This window comes from Tamandua tetradactyla, chromosome 18 (genome assembly GCF_023851605.1).
Source record: "Tamandua tetradactyla isolate mTamTet1 chromosome 18, mTamTet1.pri, whole genome shotgun sequence".
NCBI lineage: Eukaryota > Metazoa > Chordata > Mammalia > Pilosa > Myrmecophagidae > Tamandua > Tamandua tetradactyla.
The window spans coordinates 71,158,669-71,185,203 of record NC_135344.1 but is presented as its reverse complement, the minus strand read 5'-3'; the positions used below and the strand labels follow the sequence as shown (position 1 = coordinate 71,185,203).

Genomic DNA, 26,535 nt, shown 5'->3' with positions numbered 1-26,535 from the left:
AAATTTTATATCATATCAAAATAATATCCTTTAAAAAGTTTATGTTATCCTTATCCTTTATTTCAGAAGACATCTTCTCACTCTTAAAGGAAAAATGTTACAAAGGATTAGTTCTCTCATCTTGTAAAACTAAGGTGACCATAATTAAAAGGAATTTTCTATCTTCCTATTACCTAAATTGCCATAAGTAATATCTATTCACATATTTAAAAATTGTTTAAAATTCCAAAAAACTTAACAATGTTCTGGCCTAATACTAATCTGTATAAGTTTTTAGTTATAGTTAGCTTTTTAGTTAGAGTTACAAATCATGGGAACAACCACATTTGCTTGTCAGTTATACTACTTTACTCTAAAACAGCTCTAAAAAAGTAAAAGTTGTCAAAAATAAGTGAAAATTTCATTTCCAACAAAAGTACAGTGCCAGTTTGAATCTGTTGTGTACCCCAGAAAAGTCATGTCTTTTAATCCTCATTCAATATTGCTGGGTGGTATCTTTTTTATTGTTTCCATGGAGATGTAACCCACCCGATTGTGGGTGGTAACTTTTGAGTAGATGGTTTTCATAGAGATGTGTCTCCACCTGTTCAAGATGGGGTTGCTTACTGGAGCCCTTCAAGATGGAAACATTTTGGAAAAAGCTTTAGAGCCACCAGGACAGACAGAGCCTAGAGAAATGACGGAAGTATTAGTGCCAGTAGGCACTTCACACAGAGTGGACACAGATGCAGACACATGGAGAACAGAGACGCGGATGTTTGGAGATGCTTGGAGCCCAGCAGATGTCACCCATGAGATGTTAAATAAGCCAGAATCTGGAAATGCAGATGCCAGCCATGTGACTACCCAGCTGACAAAGGTGTGCCTAACCCATGGACCTTCCTTGAATTAAGGCAACCTCTTGCTGGTGCCTTAATTTGGGAATTCTCATTGCCTTAGAAAACAAGTTATAAACTTGTAACTTATTAAATTCCCTTTATAAAAGTCATTGCAGCTCTGGTATATCACATTCCAGCAATTTTCAAACTAACACAAGTATTTTTAAGAAGAAATAAGGCTAGTAAAAAAATTATGTTCTACCTGTTAAGCAACAAAACTCTAGTAAATGTGTAAAGGTAAAACAAGACAAAATATCTGTGGTAATTTGTCAACTATTTTTATTTCTAAAAGTCGCTTCATTAGCCAAAAACAAAGAAAGCAAAATATGCAATAGTCAGCCAAATTTTAGGGAAACCAAACCCTGTTCCCAGGGACTTCAGCACAGAAAGCAAAACGAATTGCTCTTGCCTGAGTTCTAGAATAAAAAGAAAAAGAGAAAACCATGCCTTCCGATACCTGCATTCTCATGCAGCAGTGTAAAAACAACGAAGCTTTCTCTCAATTAAACACCACCAAGAATAGTCAATTTCTTAAATGCCATGTTCTTACCAACAACAACAACAAAAATAGCAGTAATCTATTGCCCTGGTCATCAAAGAAATAATACTAATGTAACTTGAGGGAATCACTGGGCAGACGTGCCAGCCAAAGCCACAACCCAATCAAGTCCCTTCTAAACCTCATTCCTGCGCCCATGATGTGCCATGTGCCCTCTTATTTCCCAGTTAAGCAGGAATGGGCTGCCCAGCTAGGTTCACTCTTAGACCTAAACAATGATCATTTCTTTCCCTCTTCCCTGGTCTTTCCTGACTTACCCATCTTCTAGGCCCACTCACTTCTGTGCCACTCTTGCTATTGATCATCCCTTGCATTTTTGAACTTCTTAAAAATCTATTTCTTCCAGCCTAGAAGATTTTCACATCAAACCAATGCTGATGTGAAGATTTTCAGCCATTCTAACTACCCCTTTCAGACTTCTCCCCTCTCGACTTAAATAAAATAGCCAGAAAGTTCCGCAACCCATCAAGTAGGGTCTATACCCTCTGACAAGCAGGAAGAAGTTACAAAAAACAGACACCCATCCCTGAGCAACCCTCAAGATTAAAGGACAAGACCTTTCTGAGAAAGATTTTGAGGCAGTCTAGAATGGGGAGAGAGGGGAGCGGAAAAAACCACAAAAATGTGAAGAAGCCCTTGAGCAAAGATGGTTATTCCAGGTCAGGAGGGTCTGAGCCCTGAACCGACAACCTGCCTGGGTCTACCCCCTTATGGGAAACACCCAGCAGCAGCCGACCCATCTACAGCCAAATGACCCTCACCTGAGTGACCATCTACTGAAAAAGGTGGAGCCAACCAACACACCCAAACATACTATCTACCACCAGGCACTGCCCTGGAGAGAAGGGAGGGAAAGAGGAAGGGGAAGGGGGAATAGGTAGAGCTAATCTATAAAAACAAATGGGGGTGGGCCACGGTGGCTCAATGGCAGAATTCTCGCCTGCCATGCCGGAGACCTGGGTTCAATTCCCAACGCCTGCCCATGCAAAAAAAAAAAAGGAAATGGCCTTACATTGCCATTTACCTTTCAGCTTTCCTTTCTTGCAAGTGTGCCTGCATGTCTTCTCACATGTGTATTCAATAAAGTTTCTAGCTGCTTACTCTAAAAAAAGGTAAACTTGGAAAACATCAGCTTAATTTTGGTACTTATATAATTCTATTGATTGCATTAATAAAGATTAATTGCTTCAATGATGGGAATTAATGGTTATAATTATAATTGCTTGCCAATGATGGGAATTAATGGTTCTGGCCAAGGAAACATGCATTTAAGAATATTATGCTACATCTCCAATATATGCCCTGGTGGCAAGAAGGCAAGTAAAATAGCAATTGTACAACTTTAGAAGTAAAACAGACTTTAAAAGTCATCTAGTCCAACTTTCATCCAAATGCTTAAAGCGGTTCTATAATATCCCAGCCAGTCGGTCGGCTTCTAAACTGACATTGCACTAGGATTTGGTAAAGCATCCCTATCATGCAGTAAAATCCCCCTTTCAAAGGCCCAAACTCTACTTTTTTAAATACATACCAATTTATCTTAGCTCTAACCTGTGAAGCAAGAGTAAAATATCCCAGCTCTTGCAAAGGAAAGCTGATTATTTGAAAAGAGCTGGCATGTCCTAAACCTTTACTTCTCAATGCAAAAAGTGCTTCACCCCCTCAGTTGTTCATACTGGAAGGTTTTCAGACCTTTCAACCATCCTGGCAGGTGTCCGCTAAGCACTCTGAGCTTTATCAGCAGGACTCTGAAAAAAATGATACCCAGGGCTGGAGCTGGAACTCAATTGGCGTCTGCTGTTTTCAATAGCAGACATAGAGAGGTGGCTCATTCTGCACTCTGCAAGCCTGAAATCCTTAGGTCCTTCTCATACTAGTGCCATCAAGCCGTTTCTCCTCTCTCATAATAAAGAAGGGAGGTAACTTTTTCTGAGCTCAAGTACCAGACTTCACATTTACCCTTACTACATTCTATCCCATTGAGTCCACCCATCACTCCAGCCTGATGAAATATCTTAGAACCCTGATCCCACCACTGAGGGTTACTAACCCCCAACCTAGATCTGGGTTATCTACAAATCTGATGAGCAGGCTTTCAACATCTGTCTCCAGCCTTTAATTAATAAAAGTTAAAACAGGACACAGCCAACGGCAAGGGCAGGTAAATCTCAGACTGTTGTAAATGGTCTCGCCCAGCTTTCTAGCTTATTCTTAGCCCTCGGTCTCTAGGCATGGCAGTGAAATTCATGGTCCTGAAAATTGTCTTCTGTAATACTTCTAACCACACTGGTCTCAATTAACCATCCTACTGGGAACAGAAAACTCATTATAAAAGATACAGCATTAATTCGATATTTCACCTTGGCAACAATTGGTAATTTATACCTCCCTCTTACTGACTTTTAACAAGTTCAGAAACGAAGTGGGTGTGTTTAAAGTGCATAGCACTGACAACTCTCCAAACTGGGGTATGCAGACATTTATGAGAAACATTTTCCCTTGGTTGCAAATCCTAATTTTGAATTAGAAAACAGCTTTAGTACTGTAGAAATAAGTCCAAACAGTGGTAGAATACCAATATCCAAATGAAAGAAAGAACCATGAATTTGTACAGATACGCCGCCCCCCCCCATGGACACATAAGTGGCCTATTAATACAACCCTGCAGTTTAATCTTTTTAATTTATTTTTCTTTATTAAAGAAATTATAGATTTACAGAACAATCATGTATAACTTACATTCCCATTTCTCCTTCTATTATTAACACCTTGCACTGGTGTGAAACATTTGTTATAAATGATGGGAGCACATTTTTATAATTGTATTATTAACTGTAGTTCATGTTTAGCTTAGGGCTCACTGTACAGTGTAGTTCCATGGATTTAAAAATGTCTTATTCTGTTACTATACGTATACTCTAACATTCCCCCTTTTAACCACATTGAGATACATATTTCACTGCTGTTAATTATGCTCACAATGTTGAGCTACTATCACCACCACCCACCACCAAAACATTTGCATCATTCCAAATAGGAATCCTCTATATTTTAAGCATTAACTTCCAATTCCCTAGCCCCACCCTGTCCCTGCTAACCTATTTTCTAGATTCTGACTCAGTGAGTTTGCTTATTCTCATTGTTTTAGATAAGTGAGATCATAGAATATTTGTTCTTTTGTATCTGGCTTATTACACTCAGCATGAACGGTTAAAAACCTGGTTGCACAATGGCGCTGGCACTGCAGTTATAACCACATGTAAAAACAGCAGTGCACATTGACAGCAAGCACAGAAGACTAATAGAATATGGAAGCAAGGGTACAAGTTCCCCATTGCACAAAACTGTCTTATCATTGGAAGCAAACACAAAAAACCATGGTCTGCTTTATTCTGGACCTATGTACTATTATTGGAGCTCTGGAAAATTGGATAGACTATGAATTTCCCATTGTATCCTATATATCACCCTGCAAACCAATTTTCAGACCCACCACTGGCCTTCATCTAACAGATGCGGTTCCCTAAAAACAGGAAAGACAGTTTGAGTTAAATGGCATAAGATTAAAGTAAATGGCATCTGAACTGAAATAACCTACTAAAAAGAGAACAGCTAAGATTTTTGGATTTGAAGGTAGATTTGGGTAGTGGTCAAGTGGCAGGTTCAGAGGTCAAACATATGCCAAATCTCAATTCTTCCCCTTATTAGCAATGTGCTGTGGACAAATGACTACTAAGCCTCCCTTAACCCTAGAGGAAACGGATGGAACAACATGGAACACATATGGCGTATCTGAGGATTAAGTGAAATAGTGTATACAAAGTTAGTGTAGCACATTGCCGGACATGCACAACCAGTATCCATTAGGATTAGCTCAAGTAGCTTTCTTACTTTGTATCCTCAAGCAAGCAACTCTCAGGAGTTCCGCTCATTGCCAAGAGTTGGATGTATAATTGCAAGTTAAAGGTGGACTCCCCAGAATGGGGAGAAAGGGGGAAAATTCAACTTCCCCATTTGGAGAATTCCTGATACTCTCACAAGCAGTGGGGACAACCAAATCAATAGGCTGAACCCTCAATCTTGGGGTTTGCCCCTATGAAACTTATTCCTGCAAGAGACAGGCTAAGTCTGCTAAAAATTAGGCCTAAGAGTCACCCCCAGAGAACCTCTTTTGTTGCTCAGATGTGGCCTCTCTCTAAGTCAACTCAGCATGTGAACTCAGTGCCCTCCTCTCTACAAAGGACCTGACTCCCAGGGGTATAAATCTCCCTGGCAACGTGGGACAGAAAGCCTGGGATAAGCCAGGACCTGGCATCAAGAGACTGAGAAAGCCTTGACCAAAAGGGTGAAGAAAGAAATGAGACAAAATAAAGTTTCAGTAGCTGAGAGATTTGAAAGAGTTGAGGGGTTATTCTTACACACTACACAGGTATCCCTTTTTAGTTTGCAGTGTATTGGAATGGCTAGAGGGAAGTACCTGAAACTGTTGAGCTGTGTTCCAGTAGCCCAGATTTTTGAAGACAATTGTATAAAGATATAACATTAGCAACGTGACTATGTGATTGTGAGAACATTGTGTCTGATGCTCCTTATATCTAGGGTATGGACAGAAGAGTAAAATAGATGGATAAAAATAAATGAATAAATAAATAGTAGGGGAGACAAAGGGTAAAATAAATTGGGTACATGTAAACACTAGTGGTCAATGAGAGAGAGGCATGAGGGGTATATATGTATGAGTCTTTTCTTTTTTCTTTTTATTTCTTTTGCTGGAGTGATGCAAATGTTTGAAAAATGATCATAGTGATGAATATACAATTATGTGATGATATTGTGAGCCATTGATTGTACACCATGTATGGATTGTTTTTATGTCAAGAATACGTATTTGAATGTTAAGTTTTTACAATAAAAATATATTTTTTTAAAGTGGACTCCCCAGGGAGTTGAAAAGTGCATGTGTGTTCACATAGGTACTTTTCTCGGGGCTTCACCTCCTGAGCATGTTACTGAAGAGAAAAAGGGTTGGCTAGGTTTTCAGGCAAATGTGCTGTGAGCCAGTGATGACATCTGATGAGGAAGCAAATCCCCTGAAACTTGGTGAAACTAAGCATTCCAGAAAATGTGGTCTTGTTGATTTTCAAAACGACAGATGTGTGGTCTGCAACAGATTTCCCAAGGTTTTTCCAGAATTATCTTACTTAGACCTACCCCCAATTACTCATGGTTATACTATATTCTTCTGTCAACTAAAAGTAAATTGTTTTCTTTTGGGGAAGGGTAATCAGAGCTAAACCGAAAGTCATAATCAAGATGGCGGAAAGGTGATACAAGCTGTGTCGTGTTATCTACCGTTTGTTCTCTTTCTCTCCCTCTCTCTCTATCACACATACACACACACGCACACACACACCCCTACATCACACCTTAAGAAAGGCTTTTCTAGCAACTTAACACAACATAGAACATGAATGTACAGGATGAAGAAAATGTTACTCTGCAAAAGGAAGTGTAATTGATCTCAATTAGCAATGAGGACATGTAATTAGCAATGATGTTGATTTCTCTGCTATGTGACCTGTGACAGGACATGTGTTATGACACAATACCATGAAAATTAAATTCAGAAAATGAAATAAAAAGTAAAAGTTAAAAGGAAAGGCCTGGCTGGGTCACAGTGGCTCAGCAGGCAGAGTTCTCCCCTGCCATGCCAGAGACCTGGGTTTGATTCCCGGAGCCTGCCCATGCAAAAAAATAAAAAAGGAAAGGCCAATGGAGCAAAGGGAAAAATAAGAATGAGATGATACCAGGAATAAGGTTGGGACCCCAGCTCTACTTCAAAATGATAATAATAATAATAATAATAAATGTCACTGGGTTCATCTCCTGGAAGTTAGCCACAGGTTCTGCTCTAAGCTTTCTAGTAGCCAATGTAAAGAGGGAAATAGGATCTATTACATAATCCACAGCATCTGTGGAATACTAATAACATTAATAGGAGAAACGACCATAGCAAGTAACATTTACCGAGGACCTTAATCTTCATACCAGCCCTATATGGTAGATACTATTATTACCTCATTTTATAGACAGAGAAGCTGAGGCCTGGATGGTTGCAGTGCTTGCCCAAGCTCTCAATGACAGAGGGCAGGGAAGTGTCAGTGGACCCAGGCAGGCTGAGTCACTACAGTTCCTCCCAAACCGAGGCCACAGAAAATGACAACTGGTCCTCATCCTAAATCCAGAGAGAACACCCCCTGAGGCCCTGGGCAGAAGCAATCAACATAAGCTCATGAGCAGGGTCCTCGTTAGCATCGGGCGTGCAGAGCAGAGCCACGGGTTTCAGGGATTTAGCAGCATGCTTCAACAGTGGGCCACCAAACTTCAATTCCATAAGCTTGATTTTGTGGGAGCTCAGTGCGTTCTGGGATGAAAGCCAGAATACCCCCTGAAATTATATTGATGAATATTGTCTCTCCCAACAATTTCCTTGGTGTGGAGAGGGCGCATGGCTTTGTGTCTTTACTCCTGACTCAAGACCACACTCCTCCGTGTAGTTATTGATGAGCAGAACCACACGTTTAAGGAATTGGACAAAATGGTGCTCGGCCTGACATTTTTCCACGAAAACTGCACAGTTCAAAAAGAGCAGGTATCCGAAAACCCCCAGGCAGGCTAAGAATTCTCCTCAAAAGTAATGTTGATGGTTTCTCTGCTTATTTATCTTGGTGTTCCTTATAGCTCGGCACTGGAGAGGCACGCAGTAAATACTTTTTAAATGAATGGTTAATTGATACCCCAAAATTCTATGCAGAATCTGGCTGCTGTAATTTTGTCTGGACATTTTAAAAAGAAAGCATAATGTAATATCCACCTAAGCAATGGAAACAGTCTCAATACTGTCCAAAAAACTTTCAGGACATCTGTTCTGATGTATCCCAAGATGAACCAGTGACAAAATGTGTGTAAATCTCTGGTGTGCTGATTTTTTATTATGGTCGAAAACCATAAGCCAGTTAAATGTTAATGCAGTCTCTACAAATTATGGCTTTCCTTTTAGAAAAGTTGAGTTCTTTTTTCCCCAACCTCTTGCAATAATTAAGTAGCAAGGCCATTTGTCTACAAAGGTCATTCCTGACTTATGAAAATAAAATATTGTCATTTGCATGTTGGAGGGAATTTATCTTTCTTCTTTCTATGGAGTTATAGAGAATTGTCCAGGAGATCCAAGAACAGTGTCAAATCATTAAGCTATAAAGCAGAGTTTGCTCCACTTTGGCCTGAGAAGTGGATAAAGGAAAACAAATTCACAGGATTCAATTCCACCATTTACAGCAGTGTTTTCCAAAGTTTTTTCAACTGTGATCCACAGTCATGTCATTTGACTCAGAAGACATGAATGTATATTTTACAAACCAAACTCACACCTGTACCGGGATATACTATGCTGATATATTTCATTGTGTTGTGTTCATTCTTTTTTAAACAGCAGGTCTAGATTCACTAAACTGATTTCACAGTCCCTCACTGTTTGCTACATGTAGTCTTTAAAGTTTTGAAAAAAGAGCCATCACCTGGGGTTGTTTATTTGGCTTGAAGTTATAGGCATACCACTGCAATAAAGCAAATATTGCAATAAAGAGAGTCACATGAGTTTTTTTCATTTTCCAGTGCCTATAAAAGTTATGTTTGTACTATGCAATAGTCTAACCATGTGTGCAACAGCATTATGTCTAAAAAAAAGAGGTACCTAACTTAATTAAAATGTGATACAGAGACACAAAGTGAGCACACGCCAGAAAAATGGTGCCAACAGACTTGCTCAATGCAAGGTTGAGACAAACCTTCGATTTGTAAAAAATCACAATATCTGCAAAGCACAATAAAACAAGGGGCGGGTGCCTGTATTAACCGACAACTCTCTATGAGAGCGCTACTAGGAGAGGCAAAGAGCAACCTGTGAGCCTCCAAGTTCTCCGGGTATTAACTGCCACCATTCCCTGAGCGCTTACCATGTGTCAGCAATATAGCAGTCATTCCTTCCGGCTCAATATGTCTGATTCATAGAACATGTGCTACAACAAAAACCACGCAAATATTTACATGGGCTATCTCATGTGATCACCTTAAAAGTCCTAAGAGGCAAGAATCAATGTCCCTGTGTCAGTTATCAGGGTATCTCTCTTCAGCTTTAAATTCATGTTTCTTCACCAGCTCTCCATGAGCATACCCAGGCCTTTTGCACTTGGTAAGTGGGTGAGCTTTGTCAGCAGGTGAGGTGGGCTCCTCTGCAGCTGCTTTCCAAATTCCCATCCCCTCAGGGTAGGGCGGCCAGCTCACACAGCATGGACCCTCAGCCCTGGCAGGTTTGCAGGGCGTGACTCGTGTGGAACTCCTCCCAGCACCTGTCTTCCCTGCCACCCTCGAGAGCAGGCTTCCACCAGGTTTTCTTGGGGTGGCACCTCCAGGGAGCCCGGCCACACCCTCTCCAGCCAGGTCTGGATCTCGACGTTGGAAGGGTCTCTTCCTGTGATGTACAGTGGTAGAATATCTCATCCAAAGGTGCATGGATTTTACTGTAGGGCTGGCAGCTCCAGTGGGGTTGAGCTCATGCCCCTCCCAGACTACACTTCTTCAGCCCTATCCCACCTCTGTAAAGTAAGTAAACAGCAGTTGTATTTATATATTGAGTATGAAGTGACCTGCATGGCAAGCAGCAACTAGGATACGATTTCTGAGAAGATACTTGTGGACAATCAAAAGGTAGTTTCATTAACTTATTTGTAAGATACACACCATTGTGAAGTGTCCTGCATTTTACATGTTCAATTGATTTCTACACTGCAGCAATCCTTCTTCTTATAATAATTATAGACCATTTAAAGTTATTTTGTTAAAAAATGTAATACTCCTTGAGGATTTTTCTGCAACATTTTTCTCATTTGTTCTAAATACAGAATGGCCCCATTTAAGGCAGCCTTTATCAAATGTATAAAGTATTAAATGGGTCTCTCTGTAGAGAAAGCGGATTAAAAAAACAGTGCCAACATATCTACCTCCTAAAAGAAGTAATGTCGGATGCTCTATTTTCCTAAAATACATATAACCTCAGATAGTCTTATTCAAGTACTTCACATTTAATACCATATAAGATAAATGGCTATATAGGATACTACTCAAAGGATAAACAGAAAGTGGACGACAATATTCATAATTATTTTAGGGGTTAAAAACAAGCTTACACCAATATAGCAGAACCACTCCTTTCTTATTCTAAATCACGGTGACATCCACATTTAATTGTCTACCAAACAATAAAAGTATAAAATGCCTCTTAAACTTTGAGTACTCCCGTGATGTTTAGTGAATCAGACACTGAGCATTATAGAAATGCTCTTCTACATAATTTAATCTAGCAGGCAGTTTTTACACATTGCACAGGCATTTACATGGCTAATGCAATGCTCGATTCTAAAGAGCGCTATTTGCCAACGGATGTGTTTTATAAAATTTAGAGGAAGTGAGTTGTCTCGTTCTTTAAGTTGCTACGGCTTATTACACTTCCTGCATCCTTCACTGCATACCAATCTATGGATTGCTACCAGCAACCAAATATTTTTTCTTATTGATGTTTAAATCTGTATTTTAATGGATAGTGGCATTATTTCTATTTCAAATAGTGTGCAGATTCAGTCAAATTACTAGGAGCCTGTCTATGGTTTCCTATATACAAATAAGTATATCATAGAGCTGCTGCAAGGATTTAATTAAACTGCTTATATGAAGTCACTGGAATGAAACATAGGAAAATATAAAGTTAGAAAGGAAAACAAAATAAGAGAATACCTGCCATATCTGTCTGGGGGACAAGAGGGTGGCCTCTGGATGGGCACTGGCCACCTGATCTCTGAGTCCCACATTAGGGCACCAATGCTCAAAGCCTTTTCTGGACCAGCAGCATTACCTGACAAGTTGCCAGGCACAGATGCAGCTTCTTAGGCTCAGAATGGGGACCAGCAATCTGCGTATTCACAACCCTCCAGGTGATTCAGATGTGTGCTGATGTTTGGAAAGCACTGTTCTATACCGACCTATTTAACCAGAATCTTCTGGGAACAGCCCCAGGAATCTGCAGTTTTAACAAAAGCTCCAAGAGGAATCTAATCATTGGCCTACTTTAAAAAGAGCGCTCCAGATCAGTAGTTTCAAACATTTCGCTGGGAGTATCCTATCAGTTTCTTTAAAAAGGCACAACTATTCTCTATTCATTTATTTATGAAGTATATACACATTGTGCCTAACACAGTACAAATACACATACTAATTGATGTTTTAAAATATGAACTAGAAAATATTCTATATAAATTGAAGTTCAAATAATTTCCTCCATACATCAATGGATCGTATATTAGACCTCAAAGACCTTTTCAGGCAAGTCTTTTGGAGACCAGCACTCTAAATAAGACTTTGTAGTCAGAAATACCTCTCAAGTGAATCAGGACAAGAAACTAGCTCTGCTTGATTGAAGCGTTATCTTCCTTGCTATAATTTCATGCTGAAAACATCCTTATCTGTCATTTTTCTCCTAAGCAAAAGTACTTAGTAAGAAATGGCATCACACATAGAAAATGATCTTAGTCATTGTTCAGAGATACCCAGGAAATTAATAAAAACAAAAATTCCATTTTTTACCCCGTAGTACTCCTGCCTGTTTAGAATAATTTACTAATCATTATCTTGGACAAAGATATCCTGAACTCACAAAGGATGGTCAAGCCATGTTATTTCGCTCCAACCAGCCAGCCAGTTGTTGATTTTCACTAGATGCTAATTAAGCCTAAACACAACTTACTGTACTTCCCTCAGTGAGCATTTTGTATTACACATCACATTTATTGGGTAGAAATAAATGATAAGAAAAAAGAAAATATAAACCTATGTATTTTGTTGGAAAACACTCTTTCGACTCTCCTGTCATTAGGAGCATTTGCTCTAGAATAAAAATCTGTAACTTTGTAAGCCTATTTAATTGAAATCAGAAATGGAATAAATTAAGCCCTGGATCTCTCAGTTTCCTATTTTGTCTTTGGACAAGTCATAGGCTGTTTTTTTCTTTTGTTGCATAAAAAGGAGGTATGCATCGTATCTTAAGTACATGCAATGGACAGGATCTCAATGATGGAAAATGGGGTAGGATATGGTGATAGAGAAAGCATTCATTCAGTACAGCAGCCTAAGAGTCATACGTTCTGAGATGAGCTATACTAGAAAAGTGGGAAGCACCACCGCTTGCTTACACCCTATCTGCTCCTCCGTACCTTTCCTGGAGCACATCTCATTGGGTTGAGTATCATTCTCATGTTTGGAGATCTGCATTTTTAATAAAACATGGCTCCAAAACCCAAGTAACCTACCTAACGCGGTGCTCCAGTGAGGAGACAGCAATCTATTTCGATGCCAACAACGCAAAAAAGAAAAGTGGCTAAGTTGGACTTAACGTGAAACTGGAAGCCCATCTTCAGCCCAGAAGTTCCCTATGGGATTTTCAGGGCAATTCCGACCATGGGCCAGTTACTGAGCATACATATGGTAGAGAAGACGTGACTCCTTTGCAATAATTATGACCTGTCTCCCAGGGAAATGGAGAAGGTTGACCATGGGTGGAGCAATTGAAAGTGCAGTCACTATTAAAGATGATGAACACCCAGTGAAGTCACAACCATGCTTGTTATTCATTATCCGAAACAGGGACATAAAGCAGTATTTTCCTGTATCAGTCAGTAGCACTGGAAACTAGAGTCTGAAGCCAGAAACCTGCAAGTAATGACCTTTCCTGCCTAAAGTCTTATCCCCAAACAACTTGCTAAATGCTTCTCCTCTCCACCTCTCATTTCCACCATCCACAGGTTGAATTTGAGCTCCTGTCCCACTTGACTTTACTCATCCCTTCTCTTCTAGGCTCTGCCCTCTCCAGGTTGTCCACTCCCCTCCCAAACTCCTACCAAGCCAGCTGAGCAAGGCCCCTCCCTACTTTAAGCTATTAATCTGCATCGCAGTGCCCAGGGGGTAATAGTAAATACCTATCATGTGGCATATGTCTTCCTGATTTCATCTTCGCTAACTCTTTATTCTTGTTTCTTGTCCCCACTTCCCTTTAATTTTAGACTCTAATTATATCAAGCTACTTGTAGATTCAGTCCCAAAGACTAAGCTGCCCCAACCCCATCCTTTGCCCATGAGTTCCCTAAGCCTGCTATGTATTCTCTCAACCCTGACTGCAGAGTGTGGCTGGCAAACTCCTATTCGCTGCCCAAATCCCCTTCCCTTCTACCTACTACTGAGCGCCTATTGCAGAAAAAAAATCAATCATTCCATTCAGCGTGCCATCTCTGCCAAGCATATAGATGTCCTGGGGTCCTTATCATTCTGTACCGCAATATAGTTGTGGACATGTTGGCTGTCTCCCCTCAACAAGCAGCTCCTTGGACTAGGACCAGATTCTACATCCCTGTATCCCCAACCCCAGAAAGGTGCCCACTACTCATTAAAGACCTATCGGGTTTAACTGAACTTGATAAAGTTTTCTGAACACAGGTAAGAATAAAAACTGTTTGCTGCTCTACCTTTATTAGAAAGGAACACTAAAGAAAAAGTATTTAATGGTAATATTCACGAAACGCCCTTGCTACATCAAGGGAAAAGAAATTCAGATTTTAGAGCTCCTGCCTTTGTGATCTGACCCACAGCATCTCCTGCCCTCCTACCTCACTTCCTTCTTCCCTCTTTTCTGCTTTCTTTCCCTCCCTTCTTCCCTCCATCCCACTCACCCCCACTCCTCCTAATGCAGGAGTTGTTGCAGACATTGTATCAGGCACTGGAGAGAAAGGGGAAGGGGCTACACGAAACAGGCAGAGGAAGAAAAAGAAGCCCTTGTCCTCTAGGAAGACAGCCTGGGGGACAGGAAGTAGTTATAAGTGAGAAACATGAAAAAAATAAATAAATAAATAAATACAACTTCATTTAAATCCAATAGAGGAGCCATGAGAAAAAACAGAAACTTGTCCTGAATGTCCCCTTTCCCTAAATGATCCAGATGAAAAGAAAATCAGAGCATCAGCAACTCAGTATGAGAATGCACTAAGATATCCATGGCCCGTTAGTCTAAAAATTTGCATAAAATGGCTGTTATTTGGCAGACCTCAGCATAAGTCAACAAAAAGCATGTGGATTTTAGGAGTACTGCACTGGAACTTCAGTTTAATGCCTCAATCATTTCTGTTTGGTTTTATTTTTCAAATGTAAAAACAATGCCAATGATTGTGTCTTACGTATCTTTTAACTTCTGAAATATAAAAGTAGTTAATACCTAGTCAATATCAAACCTCAAAAATTATATACATCAAACCTCAGTTCTTAGGCCATAGAGAAAGTATGCTTTGAGGAAAAAAAAACTAATGTTTTAAAATTAGGAAGTTGGTTCTTATGTGAAATTCTGCAAGCTAAGAGCAATCCTAACAGTAATTTTTTGTGTGTGTGTAAATCAGCTTTCCTTGCGAGACATTTTACATGACCAATTAGTTGCTAAAATATTGCAATTGAGAACATTAACCCCTCTCCTGGTCAACACAGTTGGAGCATCTTTCTTTGTTTATTTTGATCAATATTCTATTTACTTTGTTAACATGTGTTTTTAACAATGACAAAAGAGGACAGGGGTTCTGGAGGGAAAAAACCCTGGGACAGGAAAGCAGAAGACCTGGGCCCCTGCTGTGGCCCTGTCTCCTGGGTGGCTTTGGGTAGGGCACCTGGCCTTCATGGGACACGGCGCAGTGTGGAAATACAAAGGGAAACATGGAGATTTTGCCACCAAAAAGACCGGAGGTTAGCCCCAACCCTATCAATTTAAAGCTTTTCTCCTCTGTCCATCTATAAAACTATCTGTCTTTTATATTGTTACAAGGATGAAGCGATTTTATAAATGTGTGTATTTATAGATGTGTGTGTATGCATATATTATGTTTATGAACCCATAATGCTATTTATCCATCCATCCATCTCAGCAAACGTGTAAATGTTGGTTCCCTTTCCCTTCTGGCCCTCAATTGTCCAGGTCTATAAATAAGGGCAGATGAATGAAACCATTTGTTTTTCAAACTGGGATCCTGATCTGCCCAAAAAGTAAGGAACACGGGTTCACAGAGGAAGGTTTCCAGCACTCTCAGCCCTATGAGGGCTGGTACCCCTTTGTGGTAAAGGTTTCTATCCAAATCCACCCCAAATTATTCAGTCCTGTTTGCCAAAGGGATCATTTGCGAATACCTAATATAATTTCAGTAGGACTCTTCAGGCCATCCCATTCCTCAGCTAAATTAACTAGCATCAAAAATTATTTTAATAAGTTTACATTTCTCAGTCCATAACAAAGAAGGGTCAAAACATATAACTCAAATAAATGCTATATGAAAATGGATTCATATAATCAGTCCTCTAACCACACTACAGAAAATATTTATCTAGAACTATCATGTGCACGACCACCGAATCGTCTGCAGGACTTTTCTGACCTCAGAGTCCATCACCACACTGATACATGACATCTGTGGTACTGAATTTACCAGCATGCACAATATGCCTATTATATGTTGCATTAAGGAAAAAAAATTAGGAAGTTTGCATCACTTTTCAGAAGGACACTAAAATATGCAAATATTCATGAATTGAAAGTAAAAACCAAGTTGTATCACAAATAACTAGGTATTAGATATTTCTTATTTTGGTAAAGAAAAGGATGTTAGACTTATGAAAAGTATAGAAAAAGCCCAGGTATAGGAATGGGGAACAAGTCCAAAGAAAGAAGATAATATCAATTTCAATGACTATAATAAATGTGGGATGAACCCTATTTGCTTCCAGAAACTCTTCACTGGTATATTTTTAATAAAGTCATGTGTGAAGCTTTTTATTCCCTATATGGCTGGCTTGTTTTAAGAAGCTGTGGTCCCTGGGGTTAGTTAGTCAATGCGTCTCTATGTAGTTGGTTTAAATGGTCAGAACATTTTACATTTGCTTATAGATGGTCTGGATCTCTTTATCTTATGGTATGCTCATTAAGAAAGTTCATTGTTGCACTTAGCTTTAGCAATAGCTAACTCAGTTTTGGGTATCTCTTGAATAGAAACTAAACCTTGTGGAGTAACACAGTAACCTCTGTGGAGTCAGGAATTTGTCTCAAGGAAGCCTCACAGACCATCTTAATTTTCTGTAATTTGCAATCTAACGATCAAATATGATATTTTGGGAGCTGAATTCCTATCTTGAAGAATAAGCTCTGTTTGCAAATGATCATTCAGCCTCAGTCATCATATAAAACACTTTTCTGACCTCAGAGTCCATCACCACACTGATACATGACATCTGTGGTACTGAATTTACCAGCATGCACAATATGCCTATTATATGTTGCATTAAGGAAAAAAAATTAGGAAGTTTGCATCACTTTTCAGAAGGACACTAAAATATGCAAATATTCATGAACTGAAAGTAAAAACCAAGCTGTATCATCAATTTTTCCCTTATTCTCCATAAATTTCAGGAGGATGTTTATTATAGAAATTTTGACATGATGTTAACCACAGAAGTGCAAAATGTAATATTATTAATAATTTTCAATAAAGGCCCTCATTATATTAAATTTTTATGAATTGCTAATTTGTAAATTAAAATATAAAACCCAGGGGAAACAAGAAGACTTAACTAGATGAAGGAAAAATGGGGATTTGAATTGTTTTGGAAAAAAATTATTATGGGTAAACATTTAAGTCTCTAGATTCATGAAAAATTGTATTTCCTTTTAATATTGAGATATTAACAAAAACACAAACCTCAGTGAACAAACTAGGCAGTAAGCCTTTACTTTCTTGAAAGCGCCAACTTTCCTTAATAACACAAAACATTTCTTTTACTTTACTGATCTCCAGTATTCCTCCCTGGGTATTCCATTCTTTCTGTTTTACATGCTTTTCTTCTAGTTTGTTGATTCTTAAATTCGGGTAGTTTATGGATCCCTTTGAGAACTGAGCAAAGCTACCCATGTTATGTCTCCCCACTGTGAATGCATAAATGTGCAAATTGCATACTTCCCTTACAGGAGCAGGGATGGGCGTTTGGCTGCCCTGCACCACCACCCCTTAAATGGTTTTAGTCAGACTGAAGAAAGTCCAACTTACATTTCTGCAGAGAAAGAAAAAGGCACCTCTTCTTCTAAAGTTAAAGATTTAAGTGACATTACAAATCATCCAAGTATTATATAAATAAGGAAAATAAGGCTGTGGGGTTTACCTGATTTATGATTTATTAATGGCAATTCAAGAAACATTTAACAACTCATACTATATACAAGGCACTGCGCAGTGGGGCAAGATGTGACAAAATGCAGGCTTGAGAGAGGGACTTCTGGTGAGACAAGATGGCAGCATAAGGAGCTCCAGGGGCCTTTCTTCCACAGAACTTTGGAATAATTAGAAAAAACTGGCAGAGTCATTTTCCTCAAAGCTCTGAAAAACAACTAAAGGGTTGGAGTAACTAAGTGAGTGCCAAAGTAAGAAATCACAACTTAAAAAAAAAAATCAGCAGGAAAAACTCATGACCCCGTGGCTGGCCCATTCCCCCACCCCCTCCATGGATGGTGCTGATCCAACCTGAGATCCAATTGTGGGTTCCTGACTCTGCTCCAAAGGGAGCAGTGTAAGGCCCTATGTGCATGCTGGGATGCCATGTCAGTGCAAATCCATCAGATGGTGCCCAAAGGTCTGAGTCAGGAAACTCAACTCTTACTTCAGTGAACACAGGGAGGACCCCAAGCTTTCGCTTAGGCTGATTTTCTTGATAGGAAGGTTAAACTCTGAAGGGAAGTACCAGCTAATGTTCTGTCGATTAGTAAATACTTAAAATTGTCCTTCATCTCGGTTTGCTTGTTTTTGTTAGCTCCTGGCACACCAGTAAATCTCTGTCATAAAACTAACTGGACACTGCTTAAAGAACAGAGAGGTTCCGGGACTAGCTCTCAGAGTTAACACTTTAAAATATTAAAATGTAATGAAAGATTACAAGATGAACAAAGAATTAGGAAATGATGGCCTAACCAAGAGACAAGATAAAACTTTGAAAAATCAATGAAAAACAGACTTAGGATATACCAGAAAAAGACTTGAAATAAAAATCTTCAATATGCTAACAGAGATCAAGAAACACCCATAGAAACACTAACGGATATCAGGAAAATGATGAGTTAACAATAAGAAAATTCAATAAAGATATGCAAATTTTAAAAAGGAAACAAACAGAAATAACAGATGTGAAGACCACAATAACTGAAATGAAAAACAACCTAGATTCTTCCAACAGAAGATTAGCAGTGGTGAAAGAAAGAATCAATGGACTCAAACATAAGATACACAAAATTATTTGGGCTGAGGAGCTGGAAAAAAAGAAGATTAGTGAATAGTACAGAACAGACCTGTGGAACACCAGGAACTGTACCAATATATATGCATTATGGAGACCCAAAATGAGAAAAGAAAGAGTAAGAAACAGAAGGAATATTAAAAGAAATAATGACAGGAAATTTCTTAAACTTGACAAAAAAAATAAATATGCACATCCAAGAAGCCCTTTAAACACCAAACAGGATAAAGTGGAAGAGAAATACATCCAGATACATAGTAGTCAAACTGTCGAATGCCAAGGACAGGAGAGAGTTCTGAAACCGGAAAGCAAAAAACAGCATGTTACATACAAGGGAACCCCCAAAATATGAAGTGCTGGTTGCTCATGAAAAGCCAAGGAGGAAAGAAGGCAGTGGAAAGAAATATTTAAAGTACTAAAATAAAACAAATGCCAGCAAAGAATTTTATATCCTGTGAGACTGTTTTTTGAAAACAGGTATTGAGTAAGATATTCCCATGTAAACAAAAGCCGAGGGAGTTCATGACCACTTGACTTGCCTTATAAACAATGCTAAAAGAGTATTTCATATTCAAAGGAAAAGATATTAAACAGTGAATCAAAGTGCATAAAGAAATAAAGACATCCAATAAAGGTAATCAACTGCGTAATTACAAATGTTAGTGGTATGCTGTATTGTATTTTTTTAGTATGTTAATCTACCTTTTAGTTCTTACAGGTTCTAAAATGCAAATTCATAAAATTCATTAAAAAATGATAAATCTATGGTTTCAGATAATGTATAAAGATATAATTTGTACAAACTTAAACTATTGAAACTTTTTAAACTTCAATAGCTATTGAAATTGAAGCTGGAATCAAATCAAATATGATTGCTAAAATTTAATGGTAACCAGAAAGCAAATATCTGAAAAACAGATAAAGAAGGAAATAAAGAAGGACTCAAAGTGGTATACTACAAAAAAAAATCAAATAAATATGAGAGTAAATATTAACAAAAGAATTGAGGGAACAAAATGGTACAAGGCTTACAAAGACCAAATAGCAAAATGACAGAAGAAAGTTTCACATCATCAGTAGCTACTTTAAATATAAATGAATTAAACTCTCCAGTTAAAAGGCAGAGATTGGCAGAATGGATTTTACAAAAAAAAATGACCCAGTTATATGCTGTCTACAAGAAACAACCCTTAAATGCCAAGATTAATGTGTATTTAATGTGATAGGTTGGAAAAATATATATCATGAAAATAATGACCATATAATAGCATAGTATAACTATGCTAATATCAGGCAAAATAAGACTTTAAGTAAAAAACTGTTACAAGGAACAAAGAAAGTAGTATATAATGAGAAAGGGATCACCCAAACAAAAATAAATAACAATTATAAATATATAAGCACCAAAATATATGAAACAACTATTGATAGATTTGAAGGGAGAAATAGAAAGTTCTACGTTAATAGTAGGCGACGTTAATACACCACTTTCATTGATGGATGGTATATCTAGACGGAAGATCAATAGGAAATAAAAGACTTTATGGAAACTATAAATCAGCTAACCCAACAGACATAGACAAAACACTTTAGAACACTATAGAATCAAAAACAGCAGAAAACACATGTTTCTGTAGTGCACATAAGTCATTCTCCAGGATAGAACATATCTTAGGTCATAAAACAAAATAAATTTTAAAACATTCACATCATACAATGAATCTCCTCTGACCACAATGGAATGAAGTTAGAAATCAATAACAGAGAAAGAATGAGAAAATTCATAATTATGTGGAAATTAAACACACACTCTTAAACAACAAATGGATCAAATTAAAAGTCATAAGGAAAATTAGGAAATATCTTGGGATAAATGCAAACAAAAGCACAACATATCAAAACTTGTAGGATGCAGCCAGGGTGGTAATATAAAATGCATAACTCTAAATGTTTACATTAACTGAGAATTGATGCAAAAAATGCAATCAACAAAGTCCGGCATTCTTTCTTGATAAAAACACTTAGAAAACTAGCAATAAAGGAAATTTCCTCAACATGATAAAAAGCATATATAAAAAACCCACAGTCAAAATCATACTCAATTATGAAAGACTGAAAGCATTCCCTCTAAGATCAGGAACAAGTCAAGGATGCCCACTGTCACAAATATCATTCAACATTTTAGTGGGAGTTCTCAACATAGCAATTAGGCAAGTAAAAGAAATAAAAGGCATCCAAATTGGAAATGAAGAAATAAAAATCTCCCTGATTGCAGATGGCATGACCTTACACATGGAAAATTCTGAAAAAGTCAGGACAAAGCTACTAGAGCTAATAAACAAATTCAACAAAGTAACAGGGTACAAGATCAACACCCAAAAATCAGTCATTCTATACACTGGTAACTAACAATCTAAAGTTGAAATCAAGAAAAAAAATTCCATTTACAATAGCAAAGAATAAAATATCTAGGATTAAATGTAATCAAGGATGTAAATTTCTTATATACAGAAAACTACAAAATATTTTTGAAAAAAAATCAAAGAGTACCTAAATAAATGGAAAAAGATTCATAGATTGGAAGGCTATATATTGTTTAAGATATCAGTTCTACCCGGAGTGATTTACAGATTCAATGCAATCCCAACAAAACCACAACAGCCTTCTTTGAAGAAATGGAAAAGTCACTAGTCAGATTTATACAGAATGGTAAGGGGCCTTGAATATCCAAAACCATCTTGAAAAACAAGAATGAAGTTGGATGATTCACATTTCCTGATTTTAAAACATATTACTAAGATACAGTATTCCTAGCAGGATGGTGTCAGCACAAGAACAGACATAGACAAATGGAATTAAATTGAGAGTTCAGAAATACTCCCTCACATATATGGCCAAGTGATTTTTGACAAAGATGCCAGACTTCTCAATGGGAAAAAAAATAGTGCTTTCAATAAATGGTGCTGAAAAAAACTGGATGTCCTATCAAAAGAAGGAAGGGGAACCCCTATATCACACCCTATACAAAATTAACTCAAAATGAATCAAAGACCTAAATGTAAGAACCAAAGCTATTGAACTCCTGGAAGAAAACAAAGTGAAGCATCTTTAGGACCTTGTATTAGGCAATAGTTTCTTAAACTATACTCCAGAAGGATGGGCAACAAAAGAAAGAAAAATAGATAAATGGAATCTCATTAAAATTAAAAAAATTTGTGCATTAAAGAACTTTAGCATGAAAGTAAAAGTTCTGTTTTCCCCACAAAATGGGAGACAATATTTGGAAACCACATATCAGAAAAATACATGAAAATCATCAATCAAAAAGAAAAAAAAATCTCCAATTAAAAAATGGGAAAAGCCTTGAATAGACATTTCTCCAGAGAAGATATAGAAATGGCCAATAATGACATGAAAATATCCTTAGCATCATTAGTCATTAAGGAAATACAAATCAAAGCCATGCCCATTCACACCACTACAATGGTAACCAAGTCTTCGAAAGGATGTAGAGAAATAGAAGCACTAGTTCATTTTTGATGTGAATGTAAAATGATGTGGCCACTGTGGAAAGCAATTTGGTAGTTTCTAAGCAAACTTAATATAGATTTACTATATGTGATGGTTAGGTTCAGTTGCCAATTTGGCCAAGTGATGATGCCCTGTTGTCTGGTCAGGCAAGCTCTGGCTGACCATTGCTGCGAGGATATTTCATGGTTGGTTGATAACCGGAAGACTGGTGTATTAAATCATCAGTCAGTTGATTGCATTTGTGGCTGATTATGATCCACTAAAGCATGTCTCTCACAATGAGATAATGTAATCAGTTGAAGTCTTTTAAGGAAGAAGAGACACTATTCACTGCTTCTTCAGCCAGTGAGCCTCTTCTGCGGAGTTCATCCAGACCCTTCCTTAGAGTCACCGGTGTCACAACCTGCCCTGCAGATTTTGGGCTCTCCCATTCCCACAGTTGTGTGACACACCTTTATAAATCTCATATTTACACATATCTCCAGCTGGTTCTATTTCTCTAGAGAACCCTGACTAATACACTATATAACCCAGAAATCCTCCTACTAGGCATATACCCCAAACAATAGAAAGCAACGACTAAAACAGACAAGTGCCTGCCAGTGATTGTGGTGTCATTGTTCATAATTTTCAAAAGATGGACACAACCCAAAGTGCCCATCAACAGATGAATGGTTAAACAAAATGTGGTATATAAACAAAATGGAATATTAACTACCTCTAAAAAGTCTGGAGTTCTGATATATGTGACAATATGGATGAACCCCAAAGACTTCGTGTTGAGTGAAATAAGTCAGACATAAAATGTCAACAAACAGTATGATCTCACTTATAGGAAACATTTAGAATGCGCAAATTCATACATTACCAGGCGCCCGGTGGTGGTAGGAAATGGGAAGTTAATCCTTAATCGATACATTTTCTTGTTTGGAGTAAGAGAAGTTTTGATATGGATGGTGGTGATGGTGGCACAACATTGTGAGTATAATTAAAACCACTGAATGAGACATTTAACTGTGCTTAAAAATTAAGCACATATTGTAGGTTGTATTTATGCTACCAGAATAAAAAAGAATTTAAAGACAGAATTGTAGAACATAATGAATCCTAATGTATATTATGGGCTACAGTTAATAGTACAACTACAATAATAGCGTTTCATCAATTATAGCAAAAGTACCACACAAACGCAACATGCTAATCTTAAGGAAAATTGTGAGTGCAGGGCTTATGTGGGAATTTTGTACTTTCTGCATGATTTTTCTGTATTCCTACAACTTCTCTAAAACTAAAAACCCTCAAGGTCATGACCCTCAATTTCAATCATTAAATATATAGGACACATAAGTGACCAACTATATAATTCAACCTTGCACAAGAGGCTGACAGAGCATCAGAAATTACTAAAAGGTTAATCAGATTAGGAAGAACAAGCTTCTGAGAAGTCACTGGGGAGGGGGAGTTTGAGGAGTTGCTCGGAAGAGGTGTTAAGTTTGGAGCAGTAGATATAGAGCTTTCCAGCAAGCACAGGCTCAGAGGAAAGAAATGTCCATGCCACAGGGCATGTTCAGGGAAGGCTGCTTTGTAGCGTGAAAGAAACTTTAGTTCCAGCACAAATAATACAAAGTAGCTGCTGAAGATCAGCCTGCAAAGGAAGACAGTAGGGGTGGGGGTGGGATGGGCAGTAGAATTACCAGCCTGGGTGTCCACACGTGTGGGAAAACAGGGATACAGCTTTGTCACGTGCCTGATTCCACAGGTTAGTAATGACGACTTGTAGCAAATGCCAGCAAAAACGTCATCCTATTTCATAGAAGTGTGAATCAGGTCAGAAAGAGTATGCGGCTCACCTAGAATCTGGGAGTTAGATTAAGGCAGAGGTGGAACCTGGGCCCTTGAATTCGTAACCCCTAAGAGGCCCCTTTTCATTACTATAATCGTTATGTATAAAGACAGCAGAATGACTATTCTGTGAATCCTCCTTACATATCTAGTACATTGGTAAAACGCATCTTTATGAAAAAGGACACATAAGATGTCATCCTGGAATTTGGTACCCAAACAGCACTGACACCCAACACCACTGAAGATGTTTATTAAACACGGTAAGCAAAGGTTTGAGGATAATAGAAATAAGTTAATTAAAGAAAGACACAGACAAGTGAGAATTATTTCCTCAACTGGATTCAAGAAAAAATTTACTCCTAGACTCCTATCAGTAATTCTACTGAACAAATCAATTCTTTACAAACTAAGTAATGTTAAGCAAGACAACTTAGAGATGTAATACTTTGCTCTGGGCATGTTTACAGAAAAATATCGGTGAGCATAGGATTTGCTGTTTGTTTGCTTTACAATTGGCATCAGAAATCTAACCAGAAAAGACCTTTTAATAAAAGGAACCATAATAAACCATCGCGATAACAGATACTGTGGCAAGGGCATCAGAGATCAAATCTCTCTTCAAAATTGAAAAGACATGCTCATGTCCGCCAGCTCAGAATTGCTGTACTACAAAGGAAATTAATATCAAAGCTGGAACAGCATCTACTGTTCCACCCAGTAAGATGAAAACAATGGTGCTTGGCCAAGAGGGACAAGGAAACACAAGAATCTGATAGGAACAGAGGAAATTAAGACAAATCTTATAAAGAATTCATAATGAAACAAGATTGTGTAACCTATCCATGTGCAAGTGAAACACTAAAGGGAGAACAACTTTAGTGTGGAAAAGGATATTGATAGGAGCAGCCTCTGATCTTAAAACTCTGGTCTTTATACTTACCTTGGCTTACCACAGAGATAGCTAATAACTTAAAAAGAACTAGTGCAAGGCGGTGCAACAGTGGTTTGGTGGCAGAATTCTCACCTGCTGTGCTGGAGACCCAGGTTCAATTCCCAGAGCCCGCCCATGCCAAGAAAAAAAAAAGAAGTAGTGAAGTTAACAAAAATTGCATAAGAGCACACATATGCTTAATTATGTCCTGTCATTTTTTAAATTTTTTATTGATATATATTATATATTCACATACCATGTAATCATCCAAAGTGTACAGTCGATGGCTCACAATATCATCATGTAGCTGTGCATTTATCATCACAATCGTGTGTCCTATCACTTTTTGAAGGCAGGATTTTCTATACAAAAGGCTTGACCACACTTTTGGCTAACAGTATTTAAGAAAAGAAATAAGGAGATGAGGCAGATGGTTTTCATCTCATTTTGTTCACGTCAGTTTAAAAGTCAAAAGTCAGACACTGCACAAGAGAAAATTTTTGGAACTGTTTTCAAATCCTATGTTTGGTTTGGACCCAATCCAATCAGTCACTGAGTGTTTCAATGACTCCTCTGCGGAGACCACATATGTTCTCCTCGGCTGTGGAAGGAAGCAGCCTTATCTATACCCTAAGATGGTGTGTTTCCATGCTTTCATTTCTCTTCCCACTTCTGGTTCCTTATCAAATGACACAAATGTCATGCTGGATGTAGAGATCACAAAGTCAAACTCCTCAAGGACCTTCAAAATGAAAAATCAAGCTGGTTTTCTTCTTTTTGCAGTCCTCTAACTTTGATCCCTGACCTTCCCTAACCACTTCCAATAGAACCTACCTTGGATCTTTCTGGCTGATCTTTCTGTTCAACATTCAGTTTGAATGTGGTTTTTTTTTACTGACAATTCTACCCCTTCCTATAACTGTATGTGTCCCTCCACCACTATTAGGTGTTTTATTTGTCAGATTGGAATCGTCAGATTGGAACTATCTTGGTTGCAGATAGCACAAGGTGCACCTTGGAAATTTTAAGAGTAGTTTACCAGAAGGGTAAGCAATGAGTGGTGACATTGGGTAGCCATGCTTTAGCAGGGCTCTGGAGAGGAAAGGGATAAATAGGATCATGCCCCAGAAAGCCTGCTTAGCACCCTGAATGCCCATGGTCACAGCTCAGCCTCTTGCATTCTGCAAAAGCCAGCACTGTGAATAATCGCTAACTAACTCCTCAGGGTTCAAGTTTCCTGCATTAAGTTTCTAATCGGCTACATGTAGTCCTATATCCACATTCCAGCTGCCAGAGAGAAAAAAAGAGGGGGTGCCCATCCCCCTTTG

General features: G+C 38.2%; 1 protein-coding gene across 8 annotated transcripts in view; it reads right to left on the bottom strand.

Moving 5' to 3' along the window:
- Positions 1–26,535, bottom strand: part of PTPRM (protein tyrosine phosphatase receptor type M) — an 823,739-nt gene that overhangs the window by 613,629 nt on the left and 183,575 nt on the right. The window lies entirely within an intron of this gene.